The sequence below is a fragment of the Pinus tabuliformis genome, chromosome X, assembly GCF_031772625.1.
Source record: "Pinus tabuliformis cultivar Carrire ecotype Pingquan chromosome X, CPIR1, whole genome shotgun sequence".
NCBI classification, from domain to species: Eukaryota; Viridiplantae; Streptophyta; class Pinopsida; order Pinales; family Pinaceae; genus Pinus; species Pinus tabuliformis.
In genome coordinates this window covers 631,782,767-631,803,765 of record NC_142308.1, presented here as the reverse complement: position 1 = coordinate 631,803,765, position 20,999 = coordinate 631,782,767, and the positions used below count along the sequence as shown (strand labels likewise).

Here is a 20,999-nt window from a genome sequence, read left to right as displayed (position 1 = left end):
TACAGGTCAAGAAGACAAAGATTGATGCTCTGTTTGACTTAGGATCACAGGAAAATCTCATTGCAGCAGATTTAGTCAAGAAGTTGGGGCTAGAAGTTTGTGATCATCCAAACCCATATCCACTAGATGGGTAAATAAGGATTTAGAGCTGAAGGTAACAAAATAGTGCAAAATTAGATTTTCTATCAATGCTGATTTTATTGATGAAGTAGATCTGGATGTGGTTCCCCTTGATGTATGTGAAGTCATGTTTGGGAGTCCATACATGTACATGTGTGATACAATATTCATGAGGAGATCTAACCAGTACCAGCTCATCAAGGATGGAAAATCATTCATCATCAACGCGCACAAAGGCAAGTAAAAAATTTCACTGGTAAGTGCCAACCAAGCCAAGAAATTGATCAGTTCCAACAAGAAGTATGTTTTATTATTTTTAAGAGAAAGTCAGTCTGAAGAGGATTCAATAAGAGGAAAGGCATCCCTGGAGGGGTGTACTAAGAAAAAAAAAATTGGAGTTGTTACAGGCATACAAGGATGTGTTTCGGGAGCCTAAAGGGTTACCACCTAAGAGAGAAGTGGAGCATGAGATTTAGCTATTGGCAAACTCCCAATTGAAAAATATTGGGTAGTATAGGCAGTCTCTTATAAAATCAAGTGAGATGAAGAACCAGTTGCAGTATCTGCTGGAACAGGGTGTCATTCGACCGAGTACATCACTAGTTAGATCACCCATCATCATTGTTTCGAAGAAGGATGGGACTTGGCAGATGTGTATAGATTACATGTCATTAAACAAAATCACGCTTAAGAATAGATACCTCGTGATTAGGATATATGATCTTCTGGATCAATTGCAGCAAGAAAAATACTTCACCAAGCTAGACTTGAAGTGTGGATATCACCAAATTTGAGTTAAAGAAGAAGATACATGGAAGACCGCATTCAAAACCAAGTAAGGTTTATATGAGTGGTTAGTCAAGCCATTTGGCCTATGTAATGCACTAGATACATTTATGAGATTAATGAATGATGTACTGCATACTTTTATAGACTCATTTTTTATTGTCTATTTGGATGATATACCGGTATATAATGCTACCTGGGAGGATCATATTTCACATTTGACATAGGTGTTGCAGACATTGAAGAAGCACCAACTATTAGCGAATCTCATTAAGTGCGAGTTGTGCAGCAGTCCTTGGTGTATTTGGGGTATGTTATCGGTGGACGAGAGTTTAAGATAGATCCTTCTAAGATGGAGGCAATCATGAAATGGTCAGTGCCTACTAATGTTTCTGAGGTCAGAAGTTTCATTGGGGAATCACAGTACCTAAGGAAATTCATAGACTCATTTTCAGGAGTAGCAACACTACTCCATGCCATAACAGCAAGTGGAAAGAGTTTCCAGTGGGGAAAAAGTAAGTAGAGGGCTTTCGAGGATTTAAAGAAGAATATTAGTCAAGAACTAGTTCTAGCATTACCAAACTTGCAGCGTCCCTTTGAAGTGGAGAGAGATGTGAGTGGGTATGTTATGAGAGTTGTCTTGATGCAAGGAGGAAGGCTCGTTTGCTACCATTCTGAAGTATTTTATGGGGCAGTTATTCTACCTATGATAAGGAGCTTTATGTCATGGTGCAAGCTGTGAAGAAGTGGAAGCACTATCTCATGGGAAAGGAGATAGTAATTCACACAAATCATTAATTTTTACAGTACTTGCAGGCCCAGAGTAAGTTACGAAAAACTAGGCATTACAAGTGGATTGGGTTTTTTCAGTAGTTTCATTTAGTGATTAAGTATAAGAAGGGAAACACAAAAAATTTGGATGATATGATTTCAAGGCCACCCACATAAAAGATTACAACTTTGGGGACTCTTATGCACATGGAGCCATTCACCCATGATGCATACATAGAGGCATATTCAAAATATGAGGACTTCAACGAGGTGTATCAACAATTGCAAAGTCAAATTCATGTGCACAATGGCGACAACATTATTGACTACCATCTCTAGGATGGGTTACTCTACAGGCTACATAAGATATGTGTTCCTAAAGGTGAGAATTTGTAGCTGATTAGAGAGGATCACACCTCCTAGGTTGCAAGTCACTTTGGTGTAGGGAAGACCATGGCTAACTTGCAGAGCTATGTGTATTATCCCAAGATGCAAGAGAAAGTAACTAGGTTCATAAGAGTATTAATGCTTTGTTATACCAACAAGCCTAGCAATACGAAATAGGGTCTATAACATCCCTTACTTGTACAAACTCGTCCTTGGGAAAGAATTTCCATTGACTTTGTGGGAGGTTTATTGACGGCTAGGAAGGGACATGACTACCTGTTTGTGGTAGTTGATACGTTCAACAATATGTGTGTTCTAATGCCCCGTAAAAGGACCATCAACATACAAGAAGTAACAAACTTGTTCTTTGGACAGGTCTAGGTGCACTTTGGGATACTAAGGAGCATCATTCCAGGTAGGGACATAATATTTTTCACTACATTCTAGAATACAATGTGGGAGAAGATGGACACAAAGTTGAATATATCTGCAACATTCTATCCACAGGCAGATGGGCAGACATAAGTAGTCAACAAGACTTTGGTGCATCTTTTGAGGGGATACAACCAGAAGCATCTGAATTCCTGGGATGAAAATCTGGTATATCTACAACAGAGCAATCCACACTTCTATAGGAAAGTCCCCATTTGAGACTTGTTTTCGATATTTTCTACCTTAACCATTAGATATTGCATATCGGCAGCAAGGAGGAGTGAGGAAAGATCTTATAAGAGATGCTTTGAGGGATGAAAAAATTATAGAGAATATCCGGTGGATACATCTATAGGTACAAGAAACACTGCAGAAGTTGCAGGAGAAGTATAAGGCCAGGCATGATCAAAATAGAATAGAGAAATCATTCAAGGTGGGAGACAGAGTATGGCTACAATTGAACAAGGAGAGGCTACAGGGGCCTGGTAAGAAAATCAAGGCTCTAAGGTATGGTCCCTTCGAGATACTGGAAAAGGTGGGTGATAATGCCTATCAACTTACTTTACCATAATATATATGCATTTTCTTAGTTGTGAATGTAGAGAATTTGAAACTTTATGAGCCTTCCATGCTAGACCAAGAAAAGGAACAGGTCCTACCTATTGTGGAGGATTTGGCATCAAATACTCAAGCATATTTGACATAAGATATCATTTTATAGAAAAGGTCAAAAACTACAAGACAGGGGAATCATGACCTTTAGCATATTGGACTGGAGGGACAACTTCCAGGCAAAGCTAAATGGTACACCAGAGAGAAGGTGGAGGAAAAATTTCCTCACCTCATTCAATAAAATATTTCAGGGACCAAAATCCTCCCAAAATGGGGAGGTGTGATCTGAATTGGATCATTATATTGTTTTTCATCCATCTCGAGGCATTTGGAGTGGAAAAAGTGGAGGAATCATCTCACGGGACCATTTTTACTGGTGATACCCAATTTGACGAAACAGGATCGGAAACCTTTCAGGAGAATTTTGAGGCATCAAACGACGTTTTTTGGGGGTAAAACTTTTCCACTTTGGCATGCATCTATTCATGATATTCTACACATAGATGTCTTTCCAACGGTGCAAGAAGCACGTCAATTAGAGTTTGTATGCAAATGTTATGCCACTCATAAGTTGACCTTCTTTTTTTAACACCTATAGTTTGGGAGGAGGTCGTGTCAGCCCCCATTATTCATGGAAAAGGGGATAGCCACATGATTATGATGTAAAATATTCTAGAAGAATTTATATTGTAACTCTAGTTAAGAGTTGATGTAGTCAAAATTAACCACTAGTAGGCTATTAGGTTTTGTTATAACCAGGCCACTAGGAGGAAGAGGCATTCCATTCTTTCAAGAGAATTTTTTTCCATAGTTGAGGAAAGATAGCTAGGAGAGATAGGAGGAAGAGCACACAGAGAGGATTTGTGCACTACAGCAGCCCACAGGCCACAAACGTTACTTATTTGTACCTGCAACTATATTTCCAGAAAAAGAAAGAGAGTGAAGCGGCCTCACCTTCCACCTGGGTCTTCTCAAGAAAGAGTTTACCAGAGAGCATATCTTGTGTCTTGTTTGTGCATGTGTGCTTATTTTGTCATTCTCTACTTTTCTGCAAAATTTCCATTCACGTGCATGCACTAAGTATAGTTAAATCCATAGATCTTAAAGTTTAATGAACTATAATAGTGTAGAATTTTTAGAGTTTTAATATAATATTATTAGCTCTATTGTGATGAAATATCAAGTGGAATATCCATGATAGTTTACAAATCAATGAATCTTTTCCCTGTAGCTAATATGTAGCTAATTTAGCCTTTAAATTTCTAGGGTAATGATAAAATTTAAAATACCGATTAATATTAAGCAACCATGCCTATGTTGCTTCCTCTAATTCCCCATGATAGGTTGTGATGAGCTCCAGTATTGCAGCAATAATGTTGCAACTCCTGGGGCTCCCTACTTTACTTTTATCAACCCGGTAATTCGTAACAAACTTGGAAGTGACGGTGTTGTATGCACAAGTACTAGCTCTTACTGCAGGCTGTCACTTGATCACCTGGTGCAAGTTCGCCAGGAGCTTAAGCCAACTTCTATGAATTCTCAGAAGAAGCTTTTAACTGTGATGAAATAAATATAACTCGAAAGAGGCTATTCTACTTGCAGAAAGAAAAGGAAAACTGAAATGTAACGCAAACCCTAGAAAAACCTAGAAAACCCTAATCTACCCACTAACCCTACTGTTGCAGGAAAAGAGATGGAAACTGATGAAATGAGTGCCATTGACTACTGAAAAGTTAAATTGCATTTATTCAAGCTACTTCTGAAAATAAATGAGAAGAAAACATCTTTTTGTATTTTTGAGTGTTTTTATGTAAAATGATTATGCTTGTGATTTATTTGGCTATGACTATGTAGAGGTTTGGTGGCAAAGGAAGATGGAGTTGGATTTTTCAAAGGATGAGGAAGGTGTGGAGAGGTCCTAAGAAGCCCCTAGTACCCTTCTGAAGACTTCCATTGTGATTAGACTTCGAAAAATTACTCACAGGAAATTCTATAGGAGGTTGCAGGGGATCTACAGGAGGATCTACAAGAGGATGCCGAAAGCTATTTTTGGAGTTTTGAAAGTTGAAAAATGATGGGAAAGGGAAAATGAAGGCGAGATGAAGGTGTTGAGAGGTCTAGAACTTGTTAAGGAAGTTCAGGGATGAATGAGATGGTTGGATTTGTTCAACGGGAAAGAAAGAAACTTTATGGAAAAACGCAGAAATTAGGGCAGATTGGCGAAATGTGGCGAATGAGTTGGGAAATCTTGGAGAAGAGAGTTGGTGCTAGCTGTTTGATGGAGGGATGGTGAGTTGAGATGTCCTACAATATATCTCCACATGCACTTAGCAAAAATGACCATAGAAAGAACTAAAAACAAAGTTTTGTCTAACTTAACCTAATTTCTAACCTAAAAACTAGAAAATGTTGAACAATACCTTATGAACAGAAAAGCATGCGAGAGAATTATGGAAAAAGGACATGAACATCTAAGTAAGTGAATCTGAACAAATATCAACTTTTCCAAATCAAAGTACCACACTAGCAGTTGCATGAAAGAGCAAAACTGTGTTTTTAGTGGCAGTAGTAGTGCCTTGACCTCAAATCATGGTCCCAAGAAGGGAGAAAGGAGATCAAGGCCTTTTGTTGGCCTTTTTGGATCTTTTTCTGTAACTGCAGCAACTTACTTAAGAAACTTGAAGCAAAAACAACTTATTCTAACCATCAAAAGCAACCTAATTTAACAAAGCAAGATTAACCTAAACAATAGAAATTATCTCAAGAATGAAAGCAAAAGCATCTAAATACACAAAAGAGGTGCTGGGCAGCTTGGGTTGGGCCCTAACCCAAGAGCTTCAGCCCTATAGAAAAGATCAGTGCTGGTTCAAAACTTGGTTCATCTTCATTTATTAAAAAATAGCAGTTACATCACAAAATTGTATTAAAAAAGAGCTCGAAAATGAGTTGAGTACAATGCTACACAAAAGTGCGAAAATATATCAAGAACTAGCTAACCTACTGAGGCTTGAAGCCTTCTTATTTATACAAGTGGGGAAGCCCAACAGTCCTCTTAAACTTAAGGAACTTGGCTGCCTAGAACTGAAGATAACAACAACCCTACTTGACTTGCTTGGCTGCCCCTTGGAATCATCAATGTGGGTCTTTGTACTCCGAGCTACTGGTGGAGAATTCAAGGAAGGGGTCATTAATGAAGGAGAAACCCCTCCTACAAGTCCTCATCCCTATTTCCTCGAGTTTGGCTGCCATTTTGCTCATAAATTCCTGGTCCTTGTCCAAAATTGTCCAAAAAATCTGCAATAAATACTCATTAGACTACATGGAAAAGTGACTATCCCCATCCACTCCCTTGACATAAATATATTCAAAAACATGCACAAAACTATTGAGAATGGTGGATTAAATGAAAATAATAGGCAGAATGAGCCCATATAGTACCCATTTCTAGGGCTTATCATCACCCCCCTGCTGAATGGGTTGCTCATCCAGCAAATAATAATGCAACTCCTGTGGCTCCCTACTTTACTTTTATCAACCCGGTAGTTCATAACAAACTTGGAAGCAATGGTGTTGTATGCAAAAGTACTAGCTCTTACTGCAAGCTGTCACTTGATCAGCTGACACAATTTCGCTAGGAGCTTAAGCCAACTTCTATGAATTCTCAGAAGAAGCTTTTAGCTGTGATGAAAGAAAGCTAACTCGAAAGAGGCTATTCTACTTGCAGAAAGAGAAGGAAAACTGAAATGTAACGCAAACACTAGAAAAACCTAGCAAACCCTAATCTACCCACTAACCCTATTGTTGCAGGAAAAGAGATGGAAACTGATGAAATGAGTGCCATTGACTAAGTAAAAGGTAAATTGCATTTATTCAAGCTACTTCTAAAAATAAATGAGAGGAAAACATCTTTTTGTATTTTTTAGTGTTTTTACGTGAAATGATTATGCTCGTGATTTATCTGGCTATGAATGTGTAGAGGTTTGGTGGCAAAGGAAGATTGAGTTGGCTTTTGCAGAGGGTGAGGAAGGTGTGGAGAGGTCCTAAGAATCCCCTAGTACCCTTCTGAAGACTTCCATTGTGATCAAACTTCGAAAAATCACTCACAGGAGCTTGCAGGGGATCTACAGGAGGAGGCCAAAAGTTGTTTTTGGAGTTTTGGAAGTGGAAAAATGATGAGAAAAGGGAAATGAAGGCTAGATGAAGGTGTGGAGGTGTCTATAACTTATCGAGGAAGATCAGGGATGAACGTGATGGTTGGATTTGTTTAAATGATAGGAAAACAGCTTTATGGAAAAACGCGGAAATTAGGGCAGATTGGCAAAATGTTGCGAATGAGCTGGGAAATCTATGAGGAGTGAGCTAGTGCTAGTTTTTGCATGGATGGATGGTGAGCTGGAAGGTCCTGCAATGGATCTGCACAAAAATTGATCAAAGGAAGAACTACTATACCATGAAAACAGAGCTTTTTCTATCTTGACCTAATTTCTGACCTACAAACAAAAAAATGTTGAAAAATCACTTATGAACAGAAAAGCATGTGGAGAACTTATGGTAAAGGAACAGAAAATGATCTAAGCAAGTTAATCTGAACTAATATCAACTTTTCCAAATCAGGTTATCACACTAGCAGTTGCATGGAAGAGCAAAAACTATGTTTTTGGTGGTAATAGTCGTGCCTTGACCTCAAATCATAGTCCCAAGAAGGGAGAAAGGAGATCAGGGCCTACTATGGCCTTTTTGAATCTTGATTTGTCACTGCAGCAACCTACTTGAGCAACTGAAACAAAAACAACTATGCTAACCATAAAAAGCAACCTACTCTAACAAAGCAAAATTAATCTATGCAACAGAAATTAACTCATGAATGGAAGCAAAAAAACATATAAATACACACAGGAGGTGCTGAGAAACTTGGGTTGGGTCCTAATCCAAGACCTTCAGCCCTCTGAAAGAGATCAGTGCTGGCTCAAAAACTGTTTCATCTTCATTTATCAAAAAATAGCAGTTACATCACATAAACTGTTCAAAAAAAGAACTCGAAAATAAGCCGAACAAAGCATTGCACAAAAGTGTGAAAATATACTACGAACTAGCTAAAATCCAACTAAAAAAACTGAGCACCTAAGCCCTCCTAAAATCAAGGAGGTCAGCTTCCCAAAACTGCAGATAAACAGCAATCCTTCTTTACTTGCTCGGCTGCCCCTTGGATGCACTAATGTGGTTGCTTGTGCTCCGAGTTTCTAATGGAGAATTCGAGGTAAGGGTTCATAAATGAAGGGGACACCCTCTTACAAATCCTCTCCCCTATTCTTCCTCAAATTTGGCTGCCAAATGCTCATTAAACCTATGATTTTGTCTCAAAATTGACCAAAAATCTACATAAAGCACACATTAGACTTTTTGGCATAATGACTAACCCAATTCACTCTATTAGCATAAATATAATCAAAAACATGCAATAAACTAATGAGAATGGTGGATTAAGCTGAGTTAGGAGGCTAAATGAGCCCATATAATTACCCATTTCTGGGGCTCATCATCACCCCCCTACTGAATGGGTTGCTCATCCTCTGAGAAACTAGTCTATCTCTTCATCCATGATGGCTCTGATGGATTCCCTGACATCCCATGCTTTTGATGTGATATCCTCCTCTTTATCATGGAATCCTGCTTTTCTATCCACCTCCTCCCACTGTTGTCTTTCTTCTTCCTCTTTTTCCTCTTCTTTTGTCTTCTTTGCCTCTATTAGCTTTACTTCCTCAAGCTCTGTTTTGGTTTCCTTCTCATTTTGTTTAGTTTCTGCCTTCTCTACTTTAGTCTTTTTCTTCTCTCGTTTAGTCTTTTTATTTTCTGTTTTAGTATTTTCCTTTTCTGTTCTGTGTTTCCTCATCTCTTCTCTAGTCTTTTTCTTCTCTGTTTCAGGTTCTTCCTTCTCATCTTCTGTTTTGATTTCCTCCTCTGTTTCAAGTTCTTCTTTCTCTATTTTGGTTGTTTCCTCTTTTTCTATTTCCTCCTCATCTTCCACTGCCATATTTCTAAAAATCTCCCAGACTATAGGGATTGTGTATGTGTGGAGGGCATCCTCCACCAGCAATTTAATGAGCCCATGTTGAGCCAATTGGTCTGGAACCCCTGCATTCAATTTGGTTCCACACTCTATCAAGGATTGGAGGAGAAAGTATGGAAGACTGAGTTTTCTAGATGCAGGCAGGTCCATGCCATATCTTAGTTCATGTAACAGTCTGAAATGATAACCATAGAATATATTGCATCTTCCTTCATAGGAGATATACTTCATGATGTGATAGCTGACCTCACCCCATGGATAAGGTATGCTTTTCCTTCTGATCCCATTCTTATCCTCCACAGGATGTTCATCGGGCTGGAAAAAGGTCTTTTTAGCAACCTGTCCCAGTGGTTTTTCTTCTTTGCTCCACGAGAGCCCAAGTGGAAGACCTGTGATTCTGTTGATGAATTCAGGTGTAAACTCTATGGTTAGACCCCTAAAACTGACTATAGCTTGGGTTTTTGAATGGGGTCTTAAAGACATTAAAAATTCCTCTGTCACTTCCTCATCATACCCATGAATTCTCTCAAAGAAAGGCATCCAAATTTCCCTGGTAAAAAGGGCTACCACTTCTGGGTGTTCATGCAATTTGGTGGAATTCAGAGGCTCTTTTCTCATAAAACCCACTCTCATGATGTTTAGTGACTGCTGGAAATTCTCAGTGAGGAGGAAGGCAACAAATTTTCAAGACTGAAAACAGAGGAACATCTGAGGTTTGTCTTTCTGGAACGAGAGAGGGAATTTTTCGTGTTCTTTTTTCACAATAGAAATTTGTAACTTCCCTCCTTCAAACCCTGTTCTCAACTTGAATTTACTTCTCGGGCTCTTTTTTTTTAAGGAAATCAAGATTTTGACAAAATAGAGAGTATATAAACCAGTGCTCTTCTTTCCCACAAGATAAACAGACTTACCAAATGCAAATTCACCTCTTTTTTTAACATGCTTTCTTTTTTATGGTTGCATCCCTTCTTTACAGGAGACTACAAGAAAGAAAAAGACAGACATTTAGTAAAATGGAGAGACTGTATATAATTCAGAAAAACACAAGTAGACTTTTGTTTTCACTTTCCCTTCCTTTTTCAACCCAGTACTTTGCTTCAAATCCCACCACCTTTTGTAGATACATCACATGCAGAGTGGGTTTCTGAGCCTACCTTGTTTCGAGCTTGAATTTGGCAAAAAATTTGAATTCTCCCTCTACAGAGTTGCTCTCTGGGCTTCCTGTAGAAAGGCTCCTGTAGACTGTGTTTCCGCTCCTGTAGAATGCGATAATGCTATTGTAGAGCCCAATAAGTAGGAGGGTTTTGAAAACTGGCAGAGAGTGATTGTTTCAATGTTCTGAAGGTGGTAGGTGATTTGTTGCAGCCAAGAACTCATCAATGCCAATGAAAAAAAAGGTGGTGGAGGCTTCTACCGCAGTGTACTTAAGCTGATGGTTTGATCTGCGGTGACAAGGTGAGGTCACAGGATGGGTACGTTATCCCCATCTGGACCGTTGGTCCCTACTCCAGTGCCATTATGAAACTTCATGTTTTCTGCCTGTAATCACTTCCATCATTCGCGTTGGACGCTGCCACTACCTTCTCTGAGATTTCTACGAGTTGACTGAACACACGTGCCGAGTGCACCCACTGAGCACTGTTTGAACTAGCCGAAGGTGGCCAGTTAGCTGGCCGCCAATTTCGCTTAATCATAACCATCTCATTTTTCCATGCAGTTTTCAAATCATACGATGCAACAGAGGAATGGATTTAGACACTTACCTAGAAGTCGAATGCGTTTTCCATGAGGTGCTATAGGTTTTCCTTCTGTTGCATGCCTTTGTTTTTGTGGACGCATGCTTGTCTGGTTGCTAATATGTGGTTGTGCTTTGTGTAAGTTCCTTTCTGGCTGGATTCGATCTTCAAGAGTCTGCTTCAACCTTCAGATTTGCACCCTCATGCTGCTAATGCTAAACTTTTGCAGGACAGTGACTTGTTTTGTCCATAGCTCCCAAACGGTAGACTGGATTGAGCTAAAATTTTTGGATCATGTTTCCATCATCATTATGCACCTCCCATAGAAAAATTTTGGTCAATGGATGCACGGATTTCGAGAAAAACTGAAAATGGCTGAAGGTGATGGAGGTTGATTCCTTGGAAACCGTGCACCAGAATTGGCTGAAATTGCTTGGGCATGTTACTATCACCCATATGCATCTCCCCATGAAACAGGTTTTTAAATGGATGCACAAATATGGTGAAAATGAAAAAATGGCTGAAGGTGATGGAGGGTGATTTCTTGGAAACTGTGCACTGGAATTGGCTGAAATTGCTTAGGCATGTTTCCATCATCCCTATAAAACTCTCCATGAAGCAATTTTTTAAATGGATGCACGGTTTTCAAGTTAGGGAAAAAAACAAATTTCTGCTCTATGTATTTTTTTATCAGAGCATTTTGTAGTTTTTTGGACAGTAAGAAAAAATGAACTTGGGCTATAATGCAGATTTGGAAATGATGGAAGAGAGGTTTGAAGACTGTATGGGGGATTTATAAACCCTTTATGAAGCTTCCCTATTCCCCAAATTGCTTTTAAAATCCATTTCTAGCTCTCTATAATTTCTACAGGAGCTTCCTGTAGAAAACACAGTTTTCAGAAACAAGCATAGTGAGGTGAAAAGAATGTCAAGAATGACAAAGAAGCGTGAGGGAAGGTAGGATAGGTGTTGTTATTGGTTTCAGAGCTTTCTTCGCACCTGTTGTTGTTTCCTGAAGTCCTCCTACAAACCTGTAATACAACTAGAAATTCATTTTTCTTTTTTCTTTTTCTCTTTTTATTTTTATTTTTTTTATTTTGAAAACAACTAGGGCGCTTCAAGGAGGTTTTCATGCTAATTGCCTGCCCTAGGCACCTCCAAGGGAGGTTTTAACCCAAGGATCTTATTCCCTTTTTCTTTTCTCTTATTTCTAACCCATTGACTACCTATGGAGGTTTTCAATCAATAAGCCAATCTGAGGCGCCTCCGAGGAGGTTTTCACCTTAGATTTTTATTTTTTCCTCTTATTTTTCATTTTTTCCTTTTTCTCTTTTTTCTTTTTTCTTCTCTACTCTACCCTAATTCAAAAACAAAATCATTTTCAAGTATAAGAATACTTCCAATGGAGCCATATGCACAGCGAGATTATAGACAAATTGATGTGGAGGCTTGAAATGTATGCTTTGACATATATCCGAATTTCAGAGACCAAATGATTTGACTTTGAAGGGATCAAGCATAGTTGAGGAAGAGAGTGATGTTGCACCTTAGTGACCGTCTAGAACCATATATCAATATAGCTGTGATTTCCTTGGCCTTTCTAGTGATCTAGATCATTCTTCATGTCTTCTTCTACCATGACCTTCATATCTTCCTCTTTTTGTTGATTCTTCTCTTGAATACATGGAGGATTTGATAGTAACCATGAGGGAGCTCTCTCGATCTCTGATTTTAATGTCCTCTCTTCATCAAGTGCAGCTAATGGTTCTTTGACCTTCTCTTTTACATCTTCTTCTGCTGGATGTGGTCCGTTAATGATATCAATATAATCTTTGTTTTGCACTACTATTCCTGAGCTATGGTGAATATCATTGAGCTCAAGAGGAGTTGTTTGGAAATTTTGTGTCTCGACATTGTAATTGGGTTGAGCTACTCCAATGTGCAGGTTTGGAAATGGTGGTTCCCCACTATATACTTGTTGATCCTTTATGTTATTCGGGTTCAGGCTCAGTTGAGCAGGAATTTGGCCCTGCCTTGGTGGAGCAGGAGGTGATGGTTGCAGTTGAGCAGGTGGTGGAGGAAAAAGAGTGGGAGGAGTGTTGTACTGGGGCCTCCACCCCTGATGAGGTGTATTCCACTGAGGTTGTGGCTGAGCATAGGAGTGAAATGAATGAGTAGCTAGTTGAGCATGATATTGAGGAGGATATGACCAAGGAGGGGGTGTGGACCAGGAAGGATGAGCAGGGGGACCCCAAGAAGGTATGAATGTGACTTGGTTGGGGTTGTAGTATGCCTGAGATGTCCCTTGCATCCCCTATTGGTATGGTCTGGGTCCATGTGGCCTCCTTTGGTTCATGAAATAGAGTGGTTCAGTGGCGCCTTCGGCCCCCTGATATGCAGCTTTAATTCCGGGAAAGGAAGGGCACTGATTTGTAGGATGGTCTTCTTCACATACTAAACACACTTCTATAGAGTGCAATGGACATTCTTTCCTAGGATGCTTTCTAGTGCACCTGGGACAAAATATGGCCAAAGCCCTCTCTGCTTCCTCTTGTTTTCTTTTGATATACATGGCAAGCATCTACCTCATCTCGCTCTTGAAATCTTCTAGCAGATTTTCAAATTCACCTCTAAGGGATGAGTTGGAAGAAAAGGTACTGCTCCCAACATTTCTGTTTTCAGCCATGGGCTCCAGAGGAATGTTTTCTTCTTCTTCTCCCCTATAGGTTCTTCAAATATGTCTTGTTGTCCACCTAAGGGTTCTTCTTTATCACAGCCAACGAAGAAGAGAGAAGGTTGGCTCTGTGAAGCAGTGGGGGTTTTGGGAAAAAAATTTCGTGAATTATCTCTATTCCTACGAGGCATGAAAGGAAATATTTTTGGTTGATTTTTGTTTTTTTTTTTGCTTGTACCTGCAAAACTGAAATTGATTGAACAAAAAATTACAACTAGCTGAAATGAACTTATTGAAATGAAATTGCAGAATTGAAATGATAGCAAGGAAATGACTAATCCACTTTTCTAGAATGGAAATTGCAGAATTGAAATGAAAGCAGGAAATGACTAATATACATTTGCTGAAATGGAAATTGCAGAATTGAAATCAAAGTAGGAAATGACTAATCTACGTTTGCTGAAATGGAAATTGCATAATTGAAATGAAAGAAAGAAATGCCTAATCTACACTTTCTGAAATGGAAATTTCAGAATTGAAATGAAAGCAAAGAATTTCTAATCTACGCTTACTGAAATGAAAATTGCAGAATTTGAAATGAAACAAACTAATTAGCATAATGTTGCAGTAAAAAATAGAAGAAAGAAGTAATCACAAGTACTCTGATGCTTCCTCGGCAATGGCACCAAAAATATGGTGAGCTCCAGTATTGCAGCAATAATGTTGCAACTCCTGGGCCTCCCTACTTTACTTTTATCAACCCCGGTAGTTCGTAACAAACTTGGAAGCGACGGTGTTGTATGCACAAGTACTAGCTCTTACTGCAGGCTATCACTTAATCAATTGGCGCAAGTTCGCTAGGAGCTTAAGCCAACTTCTGTGAATTCTCAGAAGAAACTTTTAATTGTGATGAAAGAAAGCTAACTTGAAAGAGGCTATTCTACTTGCAGAAAGAGAAGGAAAACTGAAATGTAACACAAACCCTAGCAAAACCTAGAAAACCCTAATCTACCCACTAACCCTATTGTTACAGTAAAAGAGATGGAAACTGATGAAATGAGTGTCATTGACTACGGAAAAGGTAAATTTCATTTATTCAAGCTACTTCTGAAAAATAAATGAGAAGAAAACATATTTTTGTATTTTTGAGTGTTTTTATGTGAAATGATTATGCTTGTGATTTATCGGCTATAACTGTGTAGAGGTTTGGTGGCAAAGGAAGATGAAGCTAGATTTTGCAGAGGGTGAGGAAGGTGTGGAGAGGTCTTAAGAAGCCCTTAGTACCCTTCTGAAGACTTCCATTGCGATCAGACTTCGAAAACTCACTCACAGGAAATTCTACAAGAGACTACAAGGGATCTATAGGAGGAGGCCGAAAGTTGTTTTTGGAGTTTTGAAAGTGGAAAAATGATGGGAAAGGGAAATGAAGGCTATATGAAGGTGTGGAGGTGTCTAGAACTTATCAAGAAAGATCAGGGATGAACATGATGGCTGGATTTGTTCAAATGGTAAGAAAACAACTTTATGGAAAAACGCAGAAATTAGGGCAGATTGGCGAAATGTTGCGAATGAGTAGGGAAATCTATGAGAAGTGAGATAGTGCTAGTTGTTGCATGGATGAATGATGAGTTGGAAGGTCTTGCAATGGATCTGCACAAAAACTGATCAAAGGAATAACTATTATACCATGAAAACAGAGCTTTTTCTATCTTGACCTAATTTCTGACCTACAAACAGAAAAATGTTGAACAATCACTTATGAACAGAAAAGCATGTGCAGAAATTATTGTAAAAGAACAGAAAATGACCTAAGCAAGTGAATCTGAACTAATATCGACTTTTCCAAATCAAGTTATCACACTAGCAGTTGCATGGAAGAGCAAAAATTGTGTTTTTAGTGGCAGCAGTAGTGCCTTGACCTTAAATCATAGTCCCAAGAAGGGAGAATGGAGATCAGGGTCTGTTGTGGCCTTTTTGAATCTTACTTTGTCACTGTAGCAACCTGCTTGAGCAACTGAAACAAAAATAACTATGCTAACCATCAAAATCAACCTATTCTAACAAAGCAAAATGAATCTATGCAACAGAAATTAACTCATGAATGGAAGCAAGAAAACATATAAATACACAAAGGAGGTGATGGGAAACTTGGGTTGGGCCCTAACCCAAGAGCCCAAAAACAGGCAACAAACTATTGAGAATGATGGATTAAATGAAAATAATAAGCAGAATGAGCCCATATAGTTACCCATTTCTGGGGTTCATCATCACCCCCCTGTTGAATGTGTTAGACTCCGTCTCATGTCAGAGATTGATTCTTCTTCAAAACCCTGTTTTGAAGAAGAAATCATTTAAATGTTGCTTTTTAGATTATGTAATTTGTTCTTCAGCTCTTCAACTGGCAGCAGCGACTTCAAGCTCCTATCCCTGCACAAGCACAATTCAAAACATCAATCAGAGGCAAAAAGCTATTTGGAGAAAGTCTCACTGGAAATCCCGAACAAACTTCATTGTCACAGCTATTGAATTAAATGATTGTGTTAGCGCTGGTGCAATGCTGCTGTTCAAGAAATTTGATATTGGACCCTTTGAAATAGGCGATTACCTTGCCATTGGAACTATTTTCTCTGCAACAGACTCAGTTTGCACTCTTCAGATTCTGAGTCAGGATGAGATACCTTTGCTTTATAGTCTGGTATTTGGTGAAGGTGTTGTGAATGATGCCACAGCTGTTGTCCTTTTCAATGCAATTTGTAACTTTGACCTTACTCATATTGATGGCAGCACTGCTCTGCAACTGTTTGGTAACTTTGTTTATCTCTTTCTGACAAGCACTGCATTGGGGATTGGAGCTGGGCTTCTAGGTGCATACATCATCAAAGCTTTGTACTTTGGAAGGCACTCTACTGATCGTGAATTAGCAATTATGATACTCATGTCGTATCTCTCATACATGCTCACTGAGCTGTGTTCCCTGAGTGGGATATTCACTGTTTTCTTCTGTGGCATCGTTATGTCTCACTACACTTGGCATAATGTGACTGAAAGCTCAAGGATTACCACCAAGCATGCGTTTGCAACAATGTCATTTATTGCTGAAACATTTATCTTCCTTTATGTGGGAATGGATGCTCTGGACATTGAAAAATGGAAAATGGTGAAAAGAAGCCTTGGCACATCTGTTGGCCTCAGCAGTGTCCTCCTGGGTTTGATCTTAGTTGGAAGGGCAGCTTTTGTGTTCCCACTTTCTTTCTTGTCAAATTGCTTAACAAAGAGTCCAAATTCTAGAATTGGGTTTCGGCAGCAATTTGTCATATGGTGGGCTGGTCTTATGAGAGGTGCAGTTTCAATGGCCCTTGCTTACCATAAGTTCACAAGTTCTGGTCTTACAAAGTTGACTGAAAACGCAATCATGATCACAAGCACTATCTCAGTGGTCCTTTTTCAGCACAGTGGTATTTGGATTGATTACAAAGCCTTTGATTAGACTATTATTGCCTCAAAGCTTGAAGCCAGGACAGGATAATACATCGGATCCATCAAGTCCAAAGGGCTTTCATATCCCACTTCTAGGTAATGGTGAGGTAGGGGACATTGATGGGCGTAGTGTCCGAAGGCCAAGCAGTTTACGCATGCTGCTGTAAGCTCCATCATTTACAGTGCACCATTACTGGCGAAAGTTTGATGATTCATTCATGCGTCCTGTGTTTGGGGGCCGAGGTTTTGTTCCCTTTGTTCCCAATTCACCAGCTGAAGCTAGAAATGGCGATGCATGGGCACGGTAATTCTAACAGAGTGTTGATGATCTGCCGTTTTCTGGTTGAAACTGTATATCTGAAATGAGCTGAGACATACAAGTTACAACAGGCATGAGTTTGCTAACTGTGTGTCGTAAGGGCGCTCGAATGAGACTCAACATTAGGTGTTCTATAACCTCAGTGAAAATACTTAAGTGCATATATCACTTTGACTTTGTCTTTTTATGTTTGGAACGAAAGTATGGTTTTTCTTGCAAGGAAATGGACAATTAATTGGAGTGGATGAACCAGTTGATAATTTCAACTTAGTGAATGATGGAGAAGCCTATCCTATGTTAAGCGCGGTGAATGACCTTGGGGTTACAACATCAATACTTTCATAATCAACCTACAGGCGTACAAAGTGATCCCTGTTACTGAAACATTCATATTAAGGTGGTATAAATCAGTTGTAGTATGCTGATCAGAGTGACTTGTTGCATTCCGGGGTTCACCATTTCTCTTTTGCAGGACAGAGATCTGTTTGTTGAACAAATCAACCAGATTTCACACCTCAAATTAATAGAAATAAGATGCCAAGAGATGTGACAACTGATTCCCTTTCGAATTTCAGATTCTGTTCAAGATATGAATAGAAATTTGTGCTTTTATTACTTCACTTCTGACGTCATATTCGGATGTGTGAGAATATAATTTGCAGATTGTGCAAAGCTTAGAGCATGGCGAAATGGCGAGATGGCGGCAGGAAGCTCTGGTGGTGTTGATGTGCCTCTTAGTAGTGGATCATTTCTCTCAAATATTGAGCGGAGGCACAAACTTATGAGCAAGGAGGACTCGGGCACGCTACAGAGGGACTGCTTTACGATTAGTATTGCAAAATGTAGGTATATATTTTGGTTATCTTGCAGTGAAGATATTCAGTGGTCAAAGCTGCTTGCAAATCTGCCTTTGCGCAGCTTATTGCTCTATATGGAGGATCACTGGATGGCATATGAACATTTATTTCCACAGTGGACTCAAAAGAACAAATACGAGTTTCAAAGGGCAGAATGGCTTCTGTTGTGAATACAGTGCCGTTGTATCAATCGACAGCAATATAAGCAGGGTATTTCGTTTTTGGGAACCTCGACCAAGGCTTCTAATGTTGTGGGGATCAACAGGTAATTAATTGAAAGAGGTTCAAAGACTGAGCTGAGTACATATTGAATTTTGTTCATGGCCTCAAAGATGGTGTTATGACTCTTGAAGAAATTCGATCCGGTGTTGAATTAAGAGAGACAGAGCTTGCTGGCCGTGACAGCATAGTTTTCATCCGGGCTCTTAAGTTGCTAGAGCAACATGGGAAAGCTGCGATTTAAGGAACATCCACAGATTCCACAGATGATGAATAGAATCTCGAGGAGAGCGAAAGGTTTGGGAAAATATCCAAAAAGGATTTTTTCCACTGGAAAACTTTGGTGCACATCCTTGACACCTGGCCTTCACTTCAGCCAAAAAATAAACAAAGACACTTGTTGCCAGAAGAATAGGATTCGTATTCTTATCTATTAGTCAGACAATGGGGTCTGCGCTCCAATTTTTAGTCTTTTGGTTAGAGAATTTTGAGGAGAAAGTTGTTTTTTGTTTTATTTATGTAACTTTAGGTGAAACAGCGCCCAGGTTTTTGGGTCGATCTGTTTTCTCCTACAATAATCTTATTTAATGTATTAAAAATTCATTTGGAAAAAAAATTTAGAGGGAGGAGGGGAGAGTTCTGAGTGTTGAGAGTGCTGGAGAACATAGCTTTCAATGTACAGTTTTTGGCAGAGAGTTTAATGAAATTTCACAGCTCTGACTTCTGAGATTCCTGTGGCATGATAATTTAGCATAAGTTTTTCTCTTGTTTCATATGTAATCTGTTATGTTTCATTTCACTACATGATCATTTCTAACTGAACAAATGAAGTGTTTAGGTAAGAATTCATGCCTGCCATGCTCTGCCTATAAGTTTGTTCATGTTTAAATGTTTTCTACTGTTTAAGGAGGATTCAAAGTTATTGTTTGCCCTCCTTAGCTCCTCACCAGTCTTGCCATCCCATATAAAATCTCGATTTGATGCTAAATTTCTTGCCTACCTTGCCTCAGTCGATAACCTGTGTTGTTCATTATATTTCTCTGTTTCAAGCTGTGATTTTGCTCATGCAGCCCAGAAAAACCCCGTTATTTAATTAAAAACCCCAAATCAATCTTTCAAATCAGTTTACTAGCCTAATATCAGTGTTACCCGTTTGGTCATCTCATCAATTGAAGATCTACCGAGATTGACCGGAGAGAGCCTTCTCCTGCCCCGTAGGGCTAGCTACGGGGCTGAATGGTTTGATGTTGCCTTGAGGTTTACCTTTCTCAGCCTGAGGTGAAATTTCAAGCACTAACATATTGGTGACCATACTGGGGAGAACATTCAATTTGTTGGTTGTCTTATCCCAGTACATGCAATCAAGGTGCAGATTTGATGTTGATGGTGGACAGCAGTCAGACACTTATGCAGGCTGAACCATTCACCTGGCGACTCCAACTCGATCCAGACATTCTAACGCTTGCTGATCTATTCATGCAATGGAAGGGTATGTGGCAAACCCTACCTTGTGTGAAGCTGTAGAAGAAATAAGAAAGCTGTTAGCAGATAATGAATTTGATGAAAATGTTTTCAATGCCTTGCTTCAATGGATGAAATCTCCGCGGTTCCCTGGATTCAAAACTAAAGTGTATGAGTTAATTGTTGAAAGAATCGAAAAGGAGATTCAGTGTCTCGATGAGCAGATTCAGTCATATGATTTCCAAGACCCTAAAAAGTTCTTGGAAATCCTTCCTCATTCAAAACCAGATATCATAGAATTGCCTACAGTCGTTTACATTGACAGTGTGCAGCTGGAAGTATGTGTTGCAGAGTTGGGGCAGCCAACAGAGTCTAGCTTACGTGATCCTATTGCGGCATATATGGACATGTTTTTTAGTTTGAGTGATAGATCAGGCTGTCTTGTACGTGACCAGGCTCAGTACGTGCATGAAGGGTTGCCAGCAATTACATCGGTGACCTGGTGGAAGCTTTCTCAACCGGCGTCATTCTCAGGTTTACTTGAATGGTTAATTTGGCATTTTAGTATTACCTGATCTAGTGTTTGTACAGCAGAGTAGAGTAGATTATGTAAATAAATAAGCAGCCATAAGGGCAGCATCTTGTTTTAGTTTGCTTGAAGATTGTTTGAGTTCAGTTTCAGTTTGAAAATGAGTCAAGAGTTGTGTTGATGATGACTCCATTGCCCAATGGGTGGAGGCACTGTCTGCTCTCCCAAAGTTCTGTGGTTCTTGGCACCTCCACGAAGCGGCAGCTGCCATCCCAAGTGGAGCCGATGTTAGACTCCGTCTCATGTCAGAGATTGATTCTTCTTCAAAACCCTGTTTTGAAGAAGAAATCATTTAAATGTTGCTTTTTAGATTATGTAATTTGTTCTTCAGCTCTTCAACTGGCAGTAGCGACTTCAAGCTCCTATCCTTGCACAAGCACAATTCAAAACATCAATCAGAGGCAAAAAGCTATTTGGAGAAAGTCTCACTGGAAATCCCGAACAAACTTCATTGTCACGGCTATTGAATTAAATGATTGTGTTAGCGCTGGT

The 20,999-nt window shown here is 39.4% G+C and overlaps 1 pseudogene; it reads left to right on the top strand.

Annotated features, from left to right (window-relative positions):
* Nucleotides 1-16,136: 16,136 nt before the first annotated feature.
* LOC149141581 (sodium/hydrogen exchanger 1 pseudogene) lies at nt 16,137-17,385 on the top strand (annotated as a pseudogene).
* Nucleotides 17,386-20,999: the final 3,614 nt, after the last annotated feature.